The 21,593-nt window shown below is 40.3% G+C and overlaps 1 long non-coding RNA gene across 1 annotated transcript in view; it reads right to left on the bottom strand.

Annotated features, from left to right (window-relative positions):
* LOC119151128 overlaps positions 1 to 20,655 on the bottom strand; it is a 55,608-nt gene extending 34,953 nt beyond the window's left edge. Inside the window, exon 1 of the long non-coding RNA XR_005105316.1 lies at positions 19,431 to 20,655. This is a non-coding gene — a long non-coding RNA (uncharacterized LOC119151128). The remainder of the gene's footprint in view (positions 1 to 19,430) is intronic.
* Positions 20,656 to 21,593: the final 938 nt, after the last annotated feature.

The raw sequence follows: 21,593 nt of genomic DNA, 5'->3' as shown, positions 1-21,593 counted from the left end.
GTACTCCACAGTTTCCATTAGTTTGATTGAATGTTATATCTGTCTACGCAAACCAAGCATTAAGGGGCTTCAGTGAAAGTCACTTGTAATAGAGAAAAATATAATGCATGAATATTTCATTAGTAGATGAATACTCATCAAAACTTTACTTAAAATGCTTGGAAGTACCTACTGAATGTTTGCCAGTTATTTCATAAAACAGAGATTGCTGCAATGCTGCTGTTGAAACAGGAAAAAATCTATTAGATCATTTAACGTACTAAAACAATTATGGTATAATTATAAGGAACATAATTATATGTCCTTGATGCCTTTAATTGTGCAAGCCTCACTAATTAACATTAGAAATTAAATCAAAACAAATTATGCTTTAAAATTTTAAGGACGAACTTAAAGAGAAAGATCACATTTCCCAAGTCAAACAGTTATAACTTTGAATTTCACCTGATAGTAGGCAAACTCTTCATATGCATGTTTGCAGTTTCTCCCTCTTTCCATCTTCTAAATTTCATTCAGTGTATTTGGGGATAGATATATAAATACACTCAAGTGACTTACCCTTCGTTAAAGTTACATCAGTTTTGCCTGAGCTAAAATCTAATAGAGATTCTTGTGGCCTCTGGGTTGAACTTTAAAGGAAGAGATTCTCCCTGTGCCCATTGTATTTGGGTGTTTTCTGCACAGCCCTGCACTGTGCGTAAACTGACGGCAAGATTTGAGCCTCCAGCTTTAATCTTGGTTTGTATTTTTTTTCCTCTCTGTTGCTTCTCACCTCTCAGGATTGTCATAGAACAAAAACCCTGCAGGTTTTGGGGGAAATGTTCCATTCTTCTGTAAAATTTAGATATGTCATGTCATGAAGACAGTCAAAGAAGAGCTGGTCAGGCCCTTTCCTACATATACTATTATTTTGGAAAATGGCTTTTTTGCAGAACTGGAATTAGCCCGATTACTTCAGTCCTGTTTTCATTTTCTGTTTTCCACTGAAAAGTATTTCTGTGAGGCTCAAGCTGGTTCCAGTCAAAAGAGTTAGGGGTTTTTTTGCAAACAAACATTGTGTTTCATATGAAATATGCATATATGCATCTATTTAAGTTACCACTGGGCTTTGCAGGAAGCATGGGTCAGTTCCTTATAGCCCCTGCATCCCTATGTGGAGGGACTCCCCACTGTTGGGTTGCATTTCATGAGATGCCCAGAGAAGTACAGCTCTGAGCACCCCACCTGATCACAGTGAGCATTTGAAAACCTCAGAAAAACATACAGTAATATTTAATCCAAAAGAAACCAACATCAATTTTGGGGTATTGGTGTTGTGTATTTTCATAAACAAAAAAAAAATGTTCAAAGTACCAGAATTTCTTATGGAGTACAAATTCCCCATTTTTGGCTAGTTCTATTCCTAAACCTAGTCTGATAAGGTTTTTTTATCTGATTTTTAATCTTATAAACACAACAGAGTACTTACAGGAAATCATACTGTGGAGATTAAGAAGAAAAGGTTCAGTTATTGATATTGCACTAAAAAAATGAATGTAAGAAACCTCACCAAAAAGAAGAAAGCAAGTTTCTTCTTAAAATATGTAGCATTCAAATGTTATTCAAAACTATTATATTATGTTTTCTTTCTACCAGGACTAGACCCCCCCAAACTTACATTTCTTTCTCTGGCATTGAAAAAATTCAGAATGGCACCATCATTCGTAAGAAGAGCAAAATGGAAACCTGCATATAAAGAGCAAGCATTGCATGTGCTTTACTTTCTGTATTTTTGCTTTCTGCTCATTTTCTCCAATTAACCAAAGCAAAACTGCAGTCAAATGAAGATTTTGGCCATCTTCTGCTGCTCATTTATTTTAAGCAGATTTATGCATTCAAAGGTCTGACCACAAACCTTGCTGAGCACTGAGGGCACCAGCCAGTTCCCTAAATGTCAGAGCCCACAGCTGAGAGCCCATCAGAGCCCAAGCATCCCAGGGCAGGCAGATGCAGCGGCAGGAGATGCCTGCACCTTCTCTAGGACTATGTGACTCTTTGGTCAACTGACCTTCACCGTACCTCTCCAGGTCTGCCACGCTCTAGCCAAAGGTAGCACCACTTTGGTTAGTTCAACTCCAGGTTTCTGGCTGGATTAGTACTTTGGAGGGCAAACTCCAAAAAATACCAGAATTTTTAACACGATTACAGCTTAAGTCATTTTAGCATCATCTTCAAAAAAATCTTGGCATTAGGACTATGACCTTCCATGTCTTCACTGATCATTAAAAAAACTCTTACTTTAGATCCAAGTATATTCCTAGAAACACTGGACTTTACCAGAGCACATCAACCACAGCAGCGATCAGCACCAGAGAGAGCATGTATATTTTTCACAGAATAATTGCATTAGAGTATTTGAATTGTAAGAAGGAAATTCAGACAACTCCTTGCATAATTTCATTAATCAACAACTCCTCAGTGAATAAAGAGTCTCTCATGCTATCAGAGATTGAAGGGTACCAGAGATAAGCTGGAGAACGGCTGAAAATTGACTGACTACCACAGAAACAAACTTGTCAAGTCCCCCACATATAAGATTGCTTTCTCTTTCAGGTGCTGTTCCATTGTTCCATGGAACAGAAGGTGATGGGATGTCTTGATCCTCCTTATAAGCTCTTGAAACATAGTAGTGTAATGCCTTTAGTGTTATATGACAAAACCTCCCTGGTGTGATAGGGCTTGTCTGGTCTGATTTTACGTCTTCAATACACAATGCTTTCTGGTGCAGCTGGAATATAGGGAAACATTTGCTCCCAGACAGGTTTTCCCTGATAATTTTCACACTACACTATACTTCCTTCCATAAGCTTAAGTTTTTTAAACAATTTAAAACATATTTTATTTTCATATGGTCAGCTCTGCAATAAAGTAGGTTTCTGTTATTTGTTTTAGGTGGTAAATGTATCATTGAAAAATGTCGAAAGAAGAAAGTTTGGGTTTGTTGGGGTTTTTTTTCTCCTTTAGCAAGGCTTATCGTAACGTATTTTCTAAAGCCTAGTATCTTCCTTCTGCCTTCCAAGAACTGCCAAAATGTCTCTGTGACCCTGGCATGCTTTTTGCTGGTGTTTGGAATGGTAACACACAGGGACAAATAAATAAATAAATAGTAATAAAAAAAAGAGAAAAAATCATGCTACATCCATTTCACTTTGATACAAATTATCTCAGAGCAGCTGATTACAATTGGAGAGAAGACCTAGAAAGGGAAAATGCGAGTAGTAGCAATTGGAGTGAATTAACCAGCATGCTCAGGTACACTCTCAAGAAATGGATTGACTCACAGAAGGAGTTTTAGTGGTGTGAAAACTTGCATTGCGTTTCTTCAGCACACAGAAAAGCAATCTACCTGATTTTCCCAAAAGTAGCAAAGCAATCAGATGTTTTAGCGGTCTGTTGCCTGCTAAGAGAGATGGGAACCATGGAAAGCACAGAAACAGGAGGAAAAAACCCAGAAAAATCTTTTATGTGCACTAGTACGGTATCAAGAAATATACTTAACTCATAAATTTTGTCTTAAAAAACTAATTTTCCAAAACACTTTTGGAAGAAAACATGGCCCTAATTGTTCATCAGGTTTCCTGACAAAGAAAGAGAAAAATAGTAGAAAAGCCATTTTGGATGCTGCAGGAAACTTAGACCAAGTTTCTCTTAAAGTGGTGTGATGTGGTTTTTTTTGTTTTTGTTTTGTTTTGGTTTTTTTCTAAACTTCATCCAACTATTCCAGCCACTTAAAAGCTGTTGTGAAACAGAAATTCAAACTTCAACTCAGGAGATTCCAACACATGCACTAACGATTTCTAATTTTTTTTTACTTTTTTACTCACAACCTGTTGCTGTATTATTTACAATTGCTTCAATACCTCTCCTTAACATCTTCAGCCTAGTATGTCTAGTCTTGACCAGGTCTAGAGGTCTTTGGGTGCACAACAAACCACGGAGGAATTCCTGTGGGGATGTGTGAGAGAGATCCAAAACCACTGGTCTAAAAGAGCCCAACTTTCATTTTCAGCCTTGAAGATATAGAGCTAAATTTAATTTTTTTCAGAGTTATTAACGAGTTGAGTCTGACCTGGGGTGCATGTGCACTGCACATCTGTTCAGTGTTTTAAATCTGTAATTAAATAGGTTGAACAAAAAGAATGTGAGTCTAGAAGGTGAATAATCTGGCCTTAAGACCTAATTCTCTGAGCACGTTCATTTTTATTTCACTTGTCCAAATCTAGCTGTACCTTTGTCTTAGATATAAGGAGTTCAGCATTTGTCAAAGTATTGCACCACAGCAGAATTAATTTTGTTTAGCATATTTTATCCAATGAGCAGGGGGAAAAAAAGTAGATTTCTTCCAGAATAAGCTTATTACATTCACAAATTAAGTCTTGTTCGCTAAGTAGTTTTTCATCAATGCCATCCATTCACAAAAATTAGCAATATGACAAATAACAAGAACATAATTTGCTGTACTGGGACAGTGACAAAACAGGGTACTTACCCTGCAATCATCATTCAGATCAAACAAAGAAAGGGGAGACACACTAAACTAATCAAGACACCATGGCATCCTGACCTGATGACCAACATCACCAGCTTGGAAAATCGGTTGTTAAATATTCACAGCTGCAAATTCTCACAGGTTGAGTGAGATATAATATCATATTGAAATAAGGTCAAAGTCAATACTGACTGTGCTTAAATAAACGGCATGGAGACCTCCCAGGATAGATATAATGTTTTCGTATGTATTCACTTACGAACTGTAACTAATGGTGCATTGTAAGACTCTGCAAAGAGATGGAATAATAATAGGAGGAGGAAACAGCAGATGTCCCCAAAACCTGCTTTCCAAAGAGACAACCAGGAGAAGGAATAGTTGAGAGGCTGCTCAAGAGGGATTGTGCTCTCTGAGAGGTGGTAAAGAGCAAGCTACAGGTAATACAAAATGAGAGACACTATCTGTCATCCTCCAAGGAGTGCTCAAAGAGGCTGGGCTTTAGCTTCAGCAGGAAAGTGCCAGCCTCCATCGACAGTAAAACCCTCAGCGGTTACAGCTGGCAGCTCCACTTGGTGCTGTCCACTTAAGTCAGCACAGGGTGTCTGATGTCATTCGTCACCCTGTGGTGTGACAGGCTGTGATTCATTCCTCTCCAGAGTCACTTCACTGCCATGGGATGTGGCACCCTGGCCCTCAAGGGACAATAACAGCACGAAATCTGTGGGCCATGGGCTCCTAATGAAATCAGTGTTTTCTTCCTTGTCCTCTGAAAACCAAAATTTCTGCTCTATGTGGATGTTCACGGTTTGTTTTCATGGTTTCTTAAACAAACAGCTTCCAAAACAAGAATTGCAGCTAAGTAATTTCTGACTTGCCCACCTGGAAAACAACCCCATGCACCAGTACAAGCTGGGGGGGAACCTGCTGGGGGGCACCTCTGCAGAGAAGGACCTGGGAGCTCTGGTGGGCAGCAAGTTGCCCACGAGCCAGCAGTGTGCCCTGGTGGCCAAGAAGGCCAGCGGGTCCCTGGGGGGCATTAGGAGGACCGTGGCCAGCAGGTCGAGGGAGGTGATCCTGCCCCTCTGCTCTGCTCTGCCCTGGGGAGGTGCATCTGGAGTGCTGTGTGTCCAGTGCTGGGCTCCCCAGTTCAACAGGGACAGGGAACTACTGGAAGGGTCCAGCAGAGGCTACAGAGATGATGAGGGGACTGGAGCATCTCCCTGATGAGGAAAGGCTGGGAGAGCTGGGCCTGTTCAGCCTGGAGAAGATGGAGAGGGGATCTTGTCACTGCCTACCAATATCTTAAGGGCAAGGGCCAAGAGGATGGAGCCAGGCTGGTTTCAGTGGTGCCCAGTGATGGACAAGGGGCAACGGGCACAAACTGCAACTCAGGAGGTTCCATCTGAATATGAGGAAAAACTTCTCTGAGGGTGACCGAGCCCTGGGACAGGCTGTCCAGAGAGGCTGTGGGGTCTCCTTCTCTGGGGACATTCAAAACCTGCTGGGATGTGATTCCGTGCAGCCTGCTCTGGGTGCACCTGCTTTAGCAGGGGCTGGGCTAGATGATCACCAGAGGTGCCTTCCAACCCTGACCATTCTGCACGATTCTGTGTGTGATTTCCCAGTTTCCACCAGTAATACAGTCCTTACCTATTTTATTAACCAAAACAAAAAATGTTGAACCATTAACACTCCATTTGCCTTGCTATCCTGGTTTTGGCTAGGACAGATTTAATTTTCTTCCTAGTAACTGGTACAGTGCAGTGCTGTGTTTTGGATTTAGGATGAGAACAATGTTGATAACACACTGATGTTTCAGTTGGTGCTAAGCTGTATTTATACTAAGTCAAGGACTTCTCAGCTTCTCTCACCACCCCACCAGTGAGTAGGCTGAAGGGCACAAGAAGTTAGGAGAAGACACAGCCAGGGCTGCTGACCCAAACTGGCCAAAGGGATATTCCATACCATATGCCATCATGCTCAGGATGTAAGCCAGGGGGAAAGCTGCTCGGGGACTGGCTGGGCATAGGTCAGTGACTGCATTGTGCATCACTTGTTTTGTATATTCTAATTCTTTTATTATTATTCCTCTTATTTCTTTCCTATTAAACTGTCTTTATCTCATCCCATGAATTTCAATTCCTCCTCCACTGCATTTCTTTTCCCTACCCCACTTGATGTACCAAGTAAGCAAGCAGCTGTGTGGTATTTAGTTACCTGCCAGATTAAACCATGACTCTTGCTAACAAAACACCGCACTTGCCCCACCATTTTTGATTCTTGTTTCTTGCATTCTGTCCTTCCACCCTCGCCACAGTGCAGGATCTGTAAGGTCCATCACCAGCTCCAACAGAGCTGACAAGTCTGATGAACACAGCTTTAAGTGATCAGTCTTATTTATTCCTTATTCTTGCAAACAAAAGTCATCCAAATGAAAAGAGAAATTCTAAATAAAAATGAGCAGATGGTACTTCAGGCCTTGTGTCTGTCATTAGTGTTATTTTTAGCCAAAAGGAGAATACATGATAGCTCGCTATTAGATACAAATGTTTCAGTTCCTAGACAAAAGGTCTCACCCTTTGGAGAAGATAGGTAATCCCCTGAAATGTAGCATATCCCAGCAGTTTTTCTTCCGCATGTACTTCACATCTCAAATCTTCTTTGCTTAAACAAAAATGGCACAAGCCCTATATCAGAAGCAGCAGCTTTAACAGCCCACGTGCACATCATTGTTCAAAACTGACTTTCTTAAAAGAAACTATTTTGTGAAATGACATTGCTAAGGAGCAAAGGTCTCAAAACTGCATTTTCCATGGGGTGGCTTTTAAACCTTCCCAAATACTGCCTCACTAGTGCCATTTGTCTGAACACAGAGAAATTTTATTTGTCTGACTTTCCTTCCTGATACATAAAACTCCCCACAACTCTGAAAAATTTCTCTTCTCATTAAGACTCACTCTTGGCCCCAGAGAGGAACAAAATTGTTTTGCACAGCATTAACTATTTAGTGGGGCATTCAGGGCATAGTTAGCTGTTTGTGGTAGCGCTAGCCTGTTTTAATTAAAAAAACACCTCTGAGTTGCTAGTTAGTTGCAAGATCTTAGGATGCTCTGAAAGATCTATGCATCAGTTGTTTGCAAAGGCAAAGGAGAAGGACTGTCTTAAGCCCATTCTGAAGGTAGTTTAAGCTGATCCATTTTAATGTGCATTGTAACAGCTGTAAATTCAATTACCATTCCCCAACAAATGAGGCAAGAACCAGCAACATAATTGAACATGCTAACGTAATTGTCTGAATATGCCCTGCAAACGCCAATGTACTGCTTCAATCAGCTGATGGCAGCGTCCTGATAAGAATTACATTTATTCATTCATTATATCTCAAGCTGCTAGTAAAGCAATTAAAATTCCATTACAGAGCCCACAGAACAAGTAGATTTAAAAAATTGTCATTGTGGTGATTAGAAATTTAACAGAGAATAAGTATTGTTGATTCCAGAAGTCTTCCCCCCCCCCCCCCCCCTCAGAGAACAAGCCTTAAGGCATTGGAGGTCACATTTTAGATCTAAAATATGAAGATAATGAGACTCATCTCTCTTGTACAGCGCTTTAAAATCTCCTGATGAAAAGTGCTATATAAGACCTTGATATTATTATGATTAATGCTCATAATCATCATCTCGTCAGTACTTTTTCCCCTTCTGACCTTGTAGTTTCTTTGTAGTAAAAGACACTTAACTCACTGCTTGTTCAAGCTCTTAAGACAGCTCAGGCAGCAGGTTTATGCCTCCTTTCCAGGAGGTGGATTCAAGAATCTACATAGGTGGCTTGATAAAAGGAATGGGATGCTTTAAGAAAAATAAAAAAAATAAAAAACCCCACATTGTTTCTTATTTATCCTAGAAAGTTTTTCATCTCCCCAACAATCAGGCTTTTTTTCCCCCCTTGGGTCACTGTTCCTTTAGGTAGGACATCCATGGAAATCTTCCCGAGTGATTTATTTGAGACAGGATGCATTAAGGATAGTGTTTTAGCGATGGGGAGACCTCTCATTCAGCAGGATTCCACTGCAGCAATTTCAGGCTTGTGAGAAAAGGCTGTGGATATCTCTCTGCTGCCTTTTGGCGGCGTGGCGCAAGCAGGTGAGATACAGCCCCATCAGATACAGGATTTGGAAAGCACTGTAGAACAGAAGTCAGAATTTAAGGAGTGATGTAGATTACACTTTGATGCTTTTCTGTTCCTATCGGCCATGGTGTTTCTCTCTGGCTACAAAACGGCAGCCTGGCAGGCAGCAAGTGACTTTTACAGGAGCTGCATTGTTATGTGAGCCCTCAACTCAACACTCCCACCTCCAGCAAAATGCAAACTCACTGAATAAAACACTCGTCTTGATGGAGCTAATGACAAAACCTCCCCTTGAGGCAGAGATGTCATCTGTCCTCCAGCTATGCAAACAAGTATTCTTGAAAGCTTCACTAAGAGGAAGAACATTGTCCAGGTTTAAGAAATGGACGCATTACAAAACATGCACTGAAAAAAAAAAAGATTCCAGAGCAACGTAATGATTTTAATAGTGTTTTTTGAAAGCTTAACCACTGCACACAGTTTCCCCAAGAGACAAAGTCCCATTTACCAGTTTGGGGCTCATTCAGTGTAAATCCATTTACAGTCAGCTTTACTCATATACTTTTCTGTAAAAGTAAGAAAGGACTTTGTTTTTTCTTAAACCGAAGATGTTTGAATGTGAAATAAGAGTGACTATATAGCTTCTACTTATTTACTCACATACCTACAACTGAGCTGTTCCTAAATGAGAACATTAAGATATTCTTTTGAGTGAAATGTGACAAATTTCCTTCCTACTCAATACTATTTCAAAGTGGACACTGTGGTAGAATATTAAACTCACTGATTTTTAGCAAATTTTAAAAATTGTATTGTATACTAAAATTCACCAAACATGGTGACGATGGACAGGCTGCTTCAATTTGCAGCTTACATAAATAGATATGACTTCATTACATATTCTACTGACATGTAACAACTTTAATATAGCTCAACAGTATTAATATGGCTCTCTAGTAAGATCCAGATTTACAGGAAACTTTCAGAAATGGATATCCTGAAACAGAGACAAAGTAGGAATTGCTCTATATTTGCAGATTAACCAAATATTATTTTACAAACTTGCTTCATTTCTGTTGCAATGTTTGTTTCTGTGTTTCTAGGTACCATTTGTCCTTATGAAACGGAACAGTTCAGAACATATTACGAAACACTTAACTGCATTGTAAACAGAATAGTTGAGCAAGCTAACTTGATAAAAGCAAGTAAGGTTCATTTATTTTAACTTTCTGTTAGTTCATGCCTCACTACTACAAGTAGAATATATTTGCATTCTAGGTAATGTGACTGACTCATGAATGCCAGTTCCCCAAGTTCAGGCAGGAAGAAATTTATTAGATTTTAAAAAATGAGCAGGGGTTAGAATTTCCAGGCTAGAATGTGGCACCATTCCAGTAGGGTCCCCCCCACCCACAGTACAGATACACAGCTCATGATGTTGTATCCAAAACACCAAGGCAAAACAGTAGGAGTAAATATTTAGAAACATGGAAGCAAAGGAAGAAAAAAACAGATCTTCAGCCAGAGAATTAAAAATATTTTGGGTTGTAGTCAGAATTTTCCTTTGGAAAACCTAAAATTAATTTCCTAAGTTATAGAAAGGACATGGTGGTTTTGGCATTAACACACACATGACCTACACAAGTTTTCACAAAACTGTAGCCAACTATAAGTATTTCAAATAAATGCAAATACATCTGGAGAAAACTTACCAAAATAAAATAGATCAAATCATATTTTAAAGAGGAAAACTTCCTAGATTTAACTGAGACCTACACCAGGGCAGGTACTGTTGGAATATATTTATTTTTAATATTTATAATGATTTATGCTTCTTGTCACTAAAATTCAAGACAAATTGCCAGAAGTGCCTACATTAAAATGTCTAATGAAGTCTAAAATTATTCTGGTTACATGTATTTATAGCTTTTTGACCAATGGATAAGACACTTAAGAGTACCTAAACACAGTACCCGAGGCATAGGTTATTTGTGTCTCAGATTTCCTCTTTTCAGAGAATTTTCCAAAGTCAAAGTTCTTACAACAGCTAGGAACTCTAAATATTATGAAGGATTAGTCGGAAATCCACTTTGATCTTTTTTTATCTAAAATCACCCTCACAGGAGCTGGATTCAAACAGGTTATATATTAAACCGTAGAACAAAGCCAGTTGGTTTTGTCTTCCCTTGTAGATAGGGGAAGCTCGTGGTTAGGGTCTCAGCGGGGATGGTGCTACCTTATATCTGTACAGCCATCCCTAAAGCTGTTAGGAATTTAAGCAGGGTTTTGTGGGCACTACTGGAAGAAATGCGAGGAAACCAAGGTGAGTTTGGTGGTACAAGTTTCATTTCTGAAAGAGAAACATTCAAACTAAGAGGGAACAGAAAGCCCTCTAACTAGTGGTAGTTAACTATTGCTCAGGAAAGAGGCAGGGAGTTTATAGAAAATGACAAATTAATAACTATACTCCTATTCTTCAAAACGCCTCCCTTTCAGTAAATATATGTATAGGACATCGTAGAGGAACTGCCAACAGTGCCATCAGACCTTGGTCTCCAGAAAATTTCAGCACCCAACACACTTCATAAGCCCAACATTCACACTAAAATATTTCCCTTTTCTTGGTAGTTACTGGCAGGTGATCAGCCCTTTTCCATGCCACATCAGCCTTTCCTCACACAAACTCAGATCTCTCTCCCAAATAACCTTGGCTTATATTATTTTTACATTTCTTTGTACATTTTCCTCATTGCTTTGCTGAATTAGTTGTGTTTATTTTTACCTTGCTCTGCCAGCTGCAGAGATACCACTAGCTGTGAGACAAAAACCTTCACAGCTGGAAACAACCTAAAATAGGCACTGGGATGATGCCACAGATACACAGCATCAATTAGCAGCAGAAGCAGCTGTTGCAGCAAGCTAAGACCTTCCTGTGTTCAGTTTGCTCCCTTGTCATTTAGCATCAGATGACAGCACTCCTCATCAGGAGGCAGTCACTGCACACGTGCTGCACGACAGTCATTCCAGTACAGAGGACCAGGATAACTCTTTGGAACCACTTACGTGCAGTGTGAGCTCTATTTTGAGGCTGGTAAATAGTGCACAGGGACTTTTTGCTGGCCTTAATGCACTTAAGCCTCGCCCCTTATGGGCAGCAAAGCACAGTGAGCACTTAGTCACCAAGTAGCTGCCCTATTTTTAGGTGGCCCAGATTTATAGGAGTTCTCAGTCATCTCAGTGAAGTGTCCCAAGGACAATGAGGTTCCAAAAGCCACTGATGATGCTACACAACTTTAAGGGACTGTTATCTGCACAGGCTCATCTTTCAGACTAGGGATGATGGTGGCTCAGGGTTCTACTGCTTGTCCATGCTTTTAGGGGGAGACAGAGGGCAGGGGCAAGGGGATGAGAGAGAAATAAAATGGGGGAGCGAGGTAGAGGGAAAGAAAGGAGAGAGGGAAAAGAGAAATAAAAGAGAAAAGGACTCATTAAACTTAGGTTGTAAATTATAGGGCAGATAATAAGCCTGTTTCAATAAATTAGTGTTGTTAAACCAAATACAATTAGCCTCTCAGTATTATGTGCGTATGCAGGTTCATATCCTAAGGACGTTGTTCCATTAGGAATCCAAGATACCGTCACGCATCAATCTATAATAATCCTGCTGTGGATCACGAACAGAATTACTTGAAATATCTTAACTTCTCTGGCAAGTCTTTCTAAATGAGAAAACATATAGGAGTACTATGTACAAGGCATTTGGAGGGAACCATGAAATGAAATGCAATGAAATAAGCTTGTCTAAGACAAGCTGCAGCTTGGAAACACAGAGATTTCAGTGCCATTTAGGAAGCATGCTTCATTGGTGGGATTTTGGTGGACAGCTGAATGAGGTACATAACATTAATTCTATCAAATTCTTCTGCTTCTCTCAATATATGCAAAAATAAGCATAAAAATTAATACAATTCCAGTAGGCCTTTGAGAAGTACAAACATAGCATAGAAAAAAATAAGGAAATAATCAGCCATATTTTTGTGTATACTCTGAAATAATATCATCACAAAATGCAACGCTGTTGTGAGAGAAGTTCTTTGTATTGTTGCATTTAATTCTAAATAATCACTTGTACTGAATTCAGCCTCAAATCAATTGAGTTTTAATAGTTTTTAATTATTCTTTAAGGGAAATTATTAATGAAGACACAGAGCTGACTCGCCAGGGAAACATGAAGTGAGGCATTTAATCTCAGATCACTATGAGATAGTTCCCCAAGAGAACCAGTCATCGTGATATCACCCCCTCAAAGAACAAGATTTTTTTTATATATATCCCACACCCCCTTAGAAAGTATTCCTGTGAGCTCCAGTAAATGCCCATGCCAGACCAGGAGAACTGCATTTTCCATTCTTAAGTGTTTCATTCCTCCTACATTTTAAAGCCCCAGTGAAAACATTAATTACCTCACCATAACTGTTTCACAGACCATAATTTGGGTAATTTCAAAATTGCTCAAAGAGAAGACAGAACAAAGCCTGAAATGGCACAATTTCTCTGCTTAACTTCCTAAGAGCAGTCCACAAAACTCACCCATCATTTGCATCAGTACTCAACGCATAAAGCTTCAAGGTATCTGCAAAAGTGCCCTAGATACCCAGAGCCATACCATTTCTGATACCTAAAAGTACCATGCCTCTGCTGAACCACCTGCATACTGATTTTCCTGCCTGAGATGCTCAAGGCTCCACTCGGTCCCCAATGCCTCCCACACCGGTGGTGGTGGCAACGCCTTTCTCCCCCAGTTCCTGAGCATCACTCCCAGTGCCAGGCTCTCGATGAACAGCAGGCATCCTCCTCTCATTTTAGAGGAAGGCAGTGATGTGACCTCCTTGGATCAGAATGGGGCTTTAGTGGGGCAGCCTGTCCAGCTAAAGCAAGGGGATATGTACATCAAACAAAGCTTCAGTGTATGTGCAGTCCAACTAAACCTGATAGGGCTCCTTGCCTCTAGCATCTTTGCTGGCTTGAGTTATAGCCTTTGAATACATCAAAAGCAGCTTCTGAGGTGCATACTGATTTCAATACATTTTAATACAAGTTTACCCCTAGACTGTGTGTTAGAGCCAGCACTGCTGATGCCTACATAAGTATTTTTATTTTAATTCTAGTGCATAAGGACATTTCCTCCACTGTTTTAATTGTCACATTTCAACTGAGCTAAAGAGCTGGACTATTAAATGAAAGATGTTCCACTTACTACAAATAATTGGTACAAATGCAGCTGGTTTCAGTATTAAAGTAAAAAAAAAAATAAAAAAAATACTACCCGGTAAAAGCTATTGTTCACCTTGTGAAGAGGAAGGTAACGTGGAAACGTTCCCACCACAAAACCTCTCCACAGTTGGAATCAGACTGCAGCCCTGTGACAGTCTCAGCTGAAAATCAGATGGCTGAAGAGCATCAGAGACCAAATCAACCTTTTACCCACCACAGGCAATAGTGTTTGGGCTGCGAAGGGCACGTGAGTATGGCAGGGCAGGAGCATTGCTGGCACCCCTGCCTGCACTGCGCATGGTCCGCGAGTGAACTTAGGGCCTCTGTTCCCTGGGCTGTCAGTGCAGAGTCTTTCACAAACACTAAATTCACATAAAAATGCTGTAAAGTTTTATTAGGGAAAAAAACACCCTTTAAACAGTTGGCTGAGCTCTCCACTGAAGGGAACCTTTCTGCTTGAACAGTCAGAAGTACTGGGGCCAAGACAAAAGTACATTGGAGAGTTTAGCAGAAACTGGCAGCAAGCTAAATGGCAATTTCCACATGCCAAGTATCACCAGCTCTTCACTTTGATTATAAATCAGGTGTGCCCATGTATTTTCAAAACTAAAAACAACAGTTACCGAGTTATGTCCGAGTTCATGCTTCACTCTCACACAGTCCAAGCTAAGCCAAGACATTATATAGCACCATATATTAAGTGAAACTGCTCTCAAGAGCTTAGCAAATTAAACTAAACAATCTTACATTGCTCCAAGTGCTCTCAGCGTGGTTCTTTTCTTTTTTCCCCAGAGAAGTAACATATGATTTTAACTATTATAGCTGGAGACAAAATGAAAAAGCCAGCACTTACTCTTTTCTTTTCTGCATCTTGTGTTACCACAGAACAGATAATGCAGCAGTAAAATGCCATAAAATTTTTTTCCAAAGGCACATAAGTGCCTTTGGAGCCTTGGCCCATTGGGCTTTTATGGCTAATTTCACAAATGTATACAGTGCCTATACATATACTAAGGCACATAGAGAGATAAGGATACTGAAGGGCCCAAGCGTCTAGTTCTGACTGATTTCTACTGAAAATCCCCATGTGTTCCAGACAAATAGCACCAAAATTAAAGAGAATTGCCCATGCACCTTTGACAAATCAAAATAAAGCACTTCCATGTACTTTTACGCACTGTGTATCTTTAAAAAAAGTTGCCTCCATGAATTAGATTCAAGAGGAGAACGCAAGCATCTTAACACCACTTTAGGCACCCAAATCAAAAATTCAGACCCTCAAAACTTTCTCAAGTTTCTGCAAGAGAAATCTCCAAGGAGATTAAGTTTCTGCATGAGGAACAAGCAGAAGTGCTTGGGTCCTGAAAGCACTTGGCAATTTGGTGTCTATCCCACACCTAAACCCACTGATGCTCCCAGACAAGACTTTCTACCACTTGCTTTATCTTCAAGAGCTGACGCATCAGATACATGCTGAGGACGTCTAGCCTCTGACAAAACACAGCCAGGGGGAGAAGCCGTCCATTCCTTCATTCCAACCCATCTCATTCCAGTCATTGGTACCATCAGAAGCGTTTCCTTGGGATGCAGGGTCAAACCCCTTTAAAATCCTGTTCTCCATGTGAGCATCTTAACTGTCAAACTGCAGCAAGCTGTCCTGTTCTCTAGAAGCCTGTCAGAGGCACACCTCACCCTTCATACACAATTCAGGATTTACAGGGTTACAAAGAAGAGGCTCACGCTCCTTCTCTCCAAGCTGACTTTGAAGAGGTGAAAGAGAGGAAATTCAGTCGGTGGCAAGGCATTGTACTCACCTGGCAGCATAAGATGCAGTCACATCCTTAGTACTTGCTGGTATTTCTTCCCACAGGTAATTTGGGTAGCTCTCTGCTGTGCTCCCTACTTTCTCCACATATTTAAAAAACACAAAGTTATAGATGCAAGTTCACTGCATAGCAAGACACCTAAAAGTTGGATGTTGCCTTGCAAAACCTCCTTTGTCAACCTAAGCCCATTTAAGGAGCTAACAGCCTAGGTTTTGAGCACCTGATAGCCATTTCCTTAATTTTCAGTTAACTCAATCAATCTGGCTTATCACTTTCAATAAACAGGACTCACATGTCCACATACCTTTAGAGACTGAGGCCTGGGCTGATTTTGAAGCTGTAGTTTAGGGTCCTATATCATTAAGAAACCATAGGAAATTTTATCAGATAAGACATTCCTCAATATTTGCAAAAGACTGAAATAGCTAGAGATAAAAAAACTTAGTCCTCATTAAAGTATTGTAAGATCTCACTCTGCCCCTACACCAAAAACTAAAATAGATTATGTAATGCAAGAACAAACTATAATTGGATGAAGTGAGACTAAAAAATTGCAGGTTTATGTTCCCCCTAATATTAATTCTTTGCCAAAGCACTTCATTAAATCTCAGTTACAGGTCAGAGTTGCACCATGAAATAGTGGGATATGTTAAATAATTATGTACTAAGTGTGGGTCTATATTGCCTCACTTCACTTTGTGAAAAAGGTAAATGTGATTTTGTGAGGCAAAAATTCCATATCCACCAGACATTTATAGATCAGGAGAAGGAAACAGATTTGGCTGCAGGATCCCCTGGTGTTCTTCCTCCATAAAGCATTTTCTCAGGTTACCTATGAAATCAGTGAAGCAATGGCACAGCTGTTACTAAAACATGCAGCTAAAAATTTTAAAACAAATAAAAATGTACACTTTGTTTCTTCACAGCTTAGATGAAAAAAACACTTGACAATTCTTTTGTTTTCAGTAATTTGACTGGGAAAAAAGTCAGCTGAGCAGTGTAAGGTAATAAAGAAGCAGGGAATATCTGGGTCTGTAAGGCCAAGGGTGATGCTTAATTCTTCCCTAATGCATGGGAAGGGCGGTCATACTGTGCAATAGGCTCCTTCAGTTTGCAGGTCTAAGACATTGGGCCAGAATCTGTGCTCTTGATAAAACACAGCACCCCAGGTCAGTGGCATTTTCGGATGCCACTATGGCCAGTTTGAGTTGGCTTTGAGTTCCTCCCACCTTGGCTAAGGCAGGGCAAGTTCTTCCACAGCAGCTAGAGCAAGACCGATTCGTTTTTTTAAGTGAAAGGGTATTCTTTTCATCAAACTGTTTTAAAGTTTGAAATGCACTACTACCTAGAATTCATACTTTTTTTTTTTTCTGGTTTAATTTAATAAAATAAAATTCACTGCATTATTTAAAGATGGTTTTATTCAGCCTTTCTGCTATTGAACACTCAGACTGGATAATTGGCTACCTTATACATGCATAGTCGTAAATGAAGCTTAAAACGTGGTCCTTTACACTAAGCATAATTTGGAGGAAAAAGCATCCTAGACAGATGTCTACTCCATGGTTTATAAGAGTATGTGATACCATCCGCACTTTTCACAGCTAAACCCTTGAAAACTGGGAGATTGACAAAGGGACCCAAACGTGAAGAGCATTCATTAAAAGATGTAAATAGCCAAGATCCGTGCTGTTTTGTTTCAATCTTCTTTATCCTGTTGAAAACAGGAAAGCCTCCTGTCATGCAGGCTCAGGGATTTTCAGGGCCCAATAAAGGTTAGTGACATTTTCAATTCATGTTTGTTTTCATTCTTCTAATCATGAACCCTGTGTCAGCCTGAGAAACCAGCTGAGCTTAATCCATAACCTTTTACAAGTGAAACATTAACTCACAGCATGTTCTGTTGTCTTTTTAAAGCAATACAAAAGCAAAGGGAGAAAAAAAAGACTCACAATATACATGATAAAACATAGCAGCAGCCAAATGTGAAGGTTACTTGAAAGCAGTTACAGTTGTGAACAATAGCATATTTTTTTGGTCATTAAATCCATCATGTTCAGATGTCATAACTGCTGTGTATTTCACAAGAGTATTCGGGACAGAAGGCTAAAGGCAGAAATGTAGAAAGAGCCAAGTAAAGATTATCTGCAATTTTATCCTTCATTTTCATAAATATTGTGACACATTTCCATACCATCATTTTTGATCGTTAATAACTACGGAGAAAATACCCAACCAGTTTCTCCTCTTTCATTCTACAGATTAACTAGTCCCACTGGTTTTCCCCTGCAAGTTGCATGCAGTTATACAGACAACGTTTCAGGTTTTTATGGCAATGCAGTGCAACAGGCTGGATTTTATACAAGGCAGACTAGTGGCCACATATGGCAACCCTCCTACCCCACTGAGCATGGGGAATGACACACACTGAGCAAACCTGGAGGGAAGAACAGCTCCTACTACAAAGCGCACGGAGCCAAGGAAGGATAATTATTTCTCCAGCCTGTAAAAACCATTATGGAGAAATCCTGACCTCCCATCTCTCTGTTGGATAACAAATACAATCACACATGTATTAAGGAGGTTCTCAAGTTACAAACTTTTATTACCCAGAACAAGAAACCACGTTAATTCCTAGAGAAAAAGAAACAGCCATCGGAAGCGATCTGAAAACATACCAGTAAGACATAAATTAAAAGCTATCTGATTTCATAAAAACAAACGTACTAAAGATGGCAAGGGAGCCCTCAAAAAAGGTGAATATTAAGTTTGAATTAATGTATGTACCACAGATAGCTCCTGTGAAAAAGAAAATTGGGGGCAGGGGGAAATGAAACCTAAACACTGCCTTTGTGAAGTATTGCTGATATACCTGAGATTATAAAGAGTTGTAAAAGTAGAAAAGAAAGCAGTTGTTCAGCCCACAGTTAAACTAAACTAATGAAGCTGATGGATTTTTGTGTTGTGGCCAACTGCTCTTTTGACAGAGTTAATGTTAACATACAGCATGAGCTTACTTGACGTTAGAGAAGGCACATACACAAGCCCTTACTGGCAGCCCAGCCACGGGAAAAGCTTCAAACAGAAGTTTCCCTTGATTAGATACCAGACAACCCATACAGGAGGTAGAACTTCACCAAGCAGTGGATTCCCTCATGCCTAATGAAGCACTGGCTGCAGCACTTCCCTCAGAGATGGCATTCACAGGATTTCTTGTCCTGGCCTGATCACCTGTGTCCCTAACACCTTTGGATTCTCGATTCCTGTGTGAATGGATTTGCAAGAAAGGCTGGCAAACTACAGAGGAGAGGGAAGGAGAGAAAGGGAGAACAGGAATATCTAAAAGGTAGGCAGACAGACATTGCACACACACACATGCAGTCAAATCCTAGAAGGTCCATTTAGCAAACCAATCTAAAACATCCAGACTTAAATAGAGAAAGTTGACATGGGGAGCCAAAAAGCAGAAGGTGAACTATTTGAGGCGTTACCCACCAACGATGCACCAGGACATGATGCTGTTTCCCTACCTAGGCTGCCCGACTGTGGCTTTTTAATAGTACCTGTGTGCCTGCTGACCAGCACAGCATCGCAACTTCTTTGTCTAGCTCAAGGGTATGAAAAATTAAAATGTTGAAGCTGAGACTAACAGAGACAGAAAAGTGTTACATTACCGGCTGCGTGTTGCTCTCTTGTGCAGCAAGAGGTTTGGCATGGAGAGCAGGACCCATCGCCTGCAAGCAAAAGAAGGCACTGTATCTGCAAAATGCTTTTCCCTCTGGTTTGCCAGCCGAAGTTACTGGTTAGATTGGAAGTTGCATAGCCACAACCCAGCCCTGCCTTCAGGAGCAGAGCGCAGGGAGAGACCAGAGCTCCAAGCCCTAGTTAATTCTCTGGCCTGCTCCTGGGGCAATGTAGCTACTTACCCAGGGCACAGCGTAGCATTACAATCAATCCCAGAATGAATAAAAAGGGGCTCGGGAGGATTAAAAAGGCTTTTATGGCTAGGGAAGTAAATACAAAAGAGAAAGAAAGTCCATTAACAGATGAGGGGGGTGAAATTAATGGCAACTCAAAAATGGATGAGATAATAGTCTTCCTAAATGAAAAGTAGAAGGAACAATAAGGACCTGGAAGGTCCACTGAAAATAACCATTGGTAATCACATGTAAGACTCTACATTAAATATTTCACTTATCCTTATGTATTAAGAGAATTAGCTGACAAATTTATTCACTCACTGATTGTTATAACTTCAACAAATACATCTGTGTGTTCACGCATGACCTGTGATGATATTGTAGCAGAGTTTCCAGGTACTTCTCTAGTCAGACTGGTATCCTTGTGGCCTCACCAGTCCATCCATCATCTATCTGATCTTCATGTCGGCTAGCCTTCCCTAGGCCTTTCCACCCTTAGTGCTTCTGTAATTCCTTTCCTGATTTTTTTTCCCATCCATACAAAGTTTAAGTAAGATTATCAGCTAGTTTTTGGCAGAGTCCCTTTTTCTCTAACCGTATTTCTACTACTAAAAAGCATTGTATCTTTACAACTTATGTCAGTGTATGTGCTTGATCTTTTCAACATATTCAGGACAGTTCACGTCTGTTCAGTCATTGTGGTACAGTCATCACGCTGTTAGTGTGTCAGAGATCAGTTAGGACAGTCCCACCAATGGAAACTTCTGCTCCTTCTATATGTCAAAATCCTTTCACAGCAGTTTCCAAATAAATTCAGTATTCCTGTTGAGATGGTGGGGGGTTTATGCCCAGCCCAATCTCACCTGTCTCACCTGTTGCTCTTCACACTGGGATTTGGTACTGACAGCAGAGATCTGTGGTGAGTTCAGTGGTGTGTTGTTGAATCTTGACAGCTGCCAGCATCCCTCTAAGCCTTTGAGGTAGAAAGGTGTCAAATGCTTTCTAAATAATAAATAATAAATAAAACATGCAGCTAGTGGGCAGTCATGTTTTTCAGTGATGTGGTTTCAGCACCACGCATGGATTAGGTGCCTTACCCTTCTCTGACACAAGCTTTCTGTAGCACGGTGACATTTCCAGCATTTGCCTCCTGTGATCCTGTAATACAGGGAGGTGAATTTTACCTCAAAGGGATATCAGTGAGATGGCTCAGTTGTAACACTCTTACGTCCACTTCATTTGATATGGCTAGAAAAATTCCCTTCATCCAGTTGTATGGCTGATTTTTAAACATTCCTACACAGCTGCAGGTTTTTTAAAGGATAACATAACAGTCATTGGACAAACCTTGCAATTTTGCTAGGGCATTCTCTCTCTATCATGCTTTCCCAAGCTGCAATTTCAGATAAGCACGCATCACATCCCTGGTAGAACTGATTGCCTGTGTGGCCCTGACTTTTTTCCGTGTTTCTGCCATCCTAGACTGAGAGTAGCTCCAGGAAGGAATGCAGATTGGCAAAGTGAATTCTGCAACAGTGCCAGCGTTCACCTTTTACGATATTCAGCCAGAAAAAAAGGCTGTGGTAAGTCTAGACTCACAGACCTTTTTATTATTATTTCTCCCTTTTTCGCTTCACAAGTTGCATGCATTTTCTCTGTCCTATTTTGCCAACCTTTACCAGCTCACTTGCTTCTATGGTCCCTGTCCTGTATCTGCTCTTTATATGTGAGTTACTTTTAACCATATCTCACCAGCTCAAATACTTGCATGATAGCGTGGTCCAAAGGCCTTGCAGCAGCAAGTGGGCTTTACAGATAATTTTTCACTGCAACACAAAGTTCATTTGGGATTTTCACCTTTTAACCCTTCATGGTGCTCACACTCAGTCTGGACATCAAGTTGTTTCACATGTTTCT

This window comes from Falco rusticolus, chromosome 7 (genome assembly GCF_015220075.1).
Source record: "Falco rusticolus isolate bFalRus1 chromosome 7, bFalRus1.pri, whole genome shotgun sequence".
Lineage (NCBI taxonomy): Eukaryota > Metazoa > Chordata > Aves > Falconiformes > Falconidae > Falco > Falco rusticolus.
The sequence above is the reverse complement of the archived record's forward strand: the minus strand, read 5'-3'. Positions and strand labels throughout refer to the sequence as shown.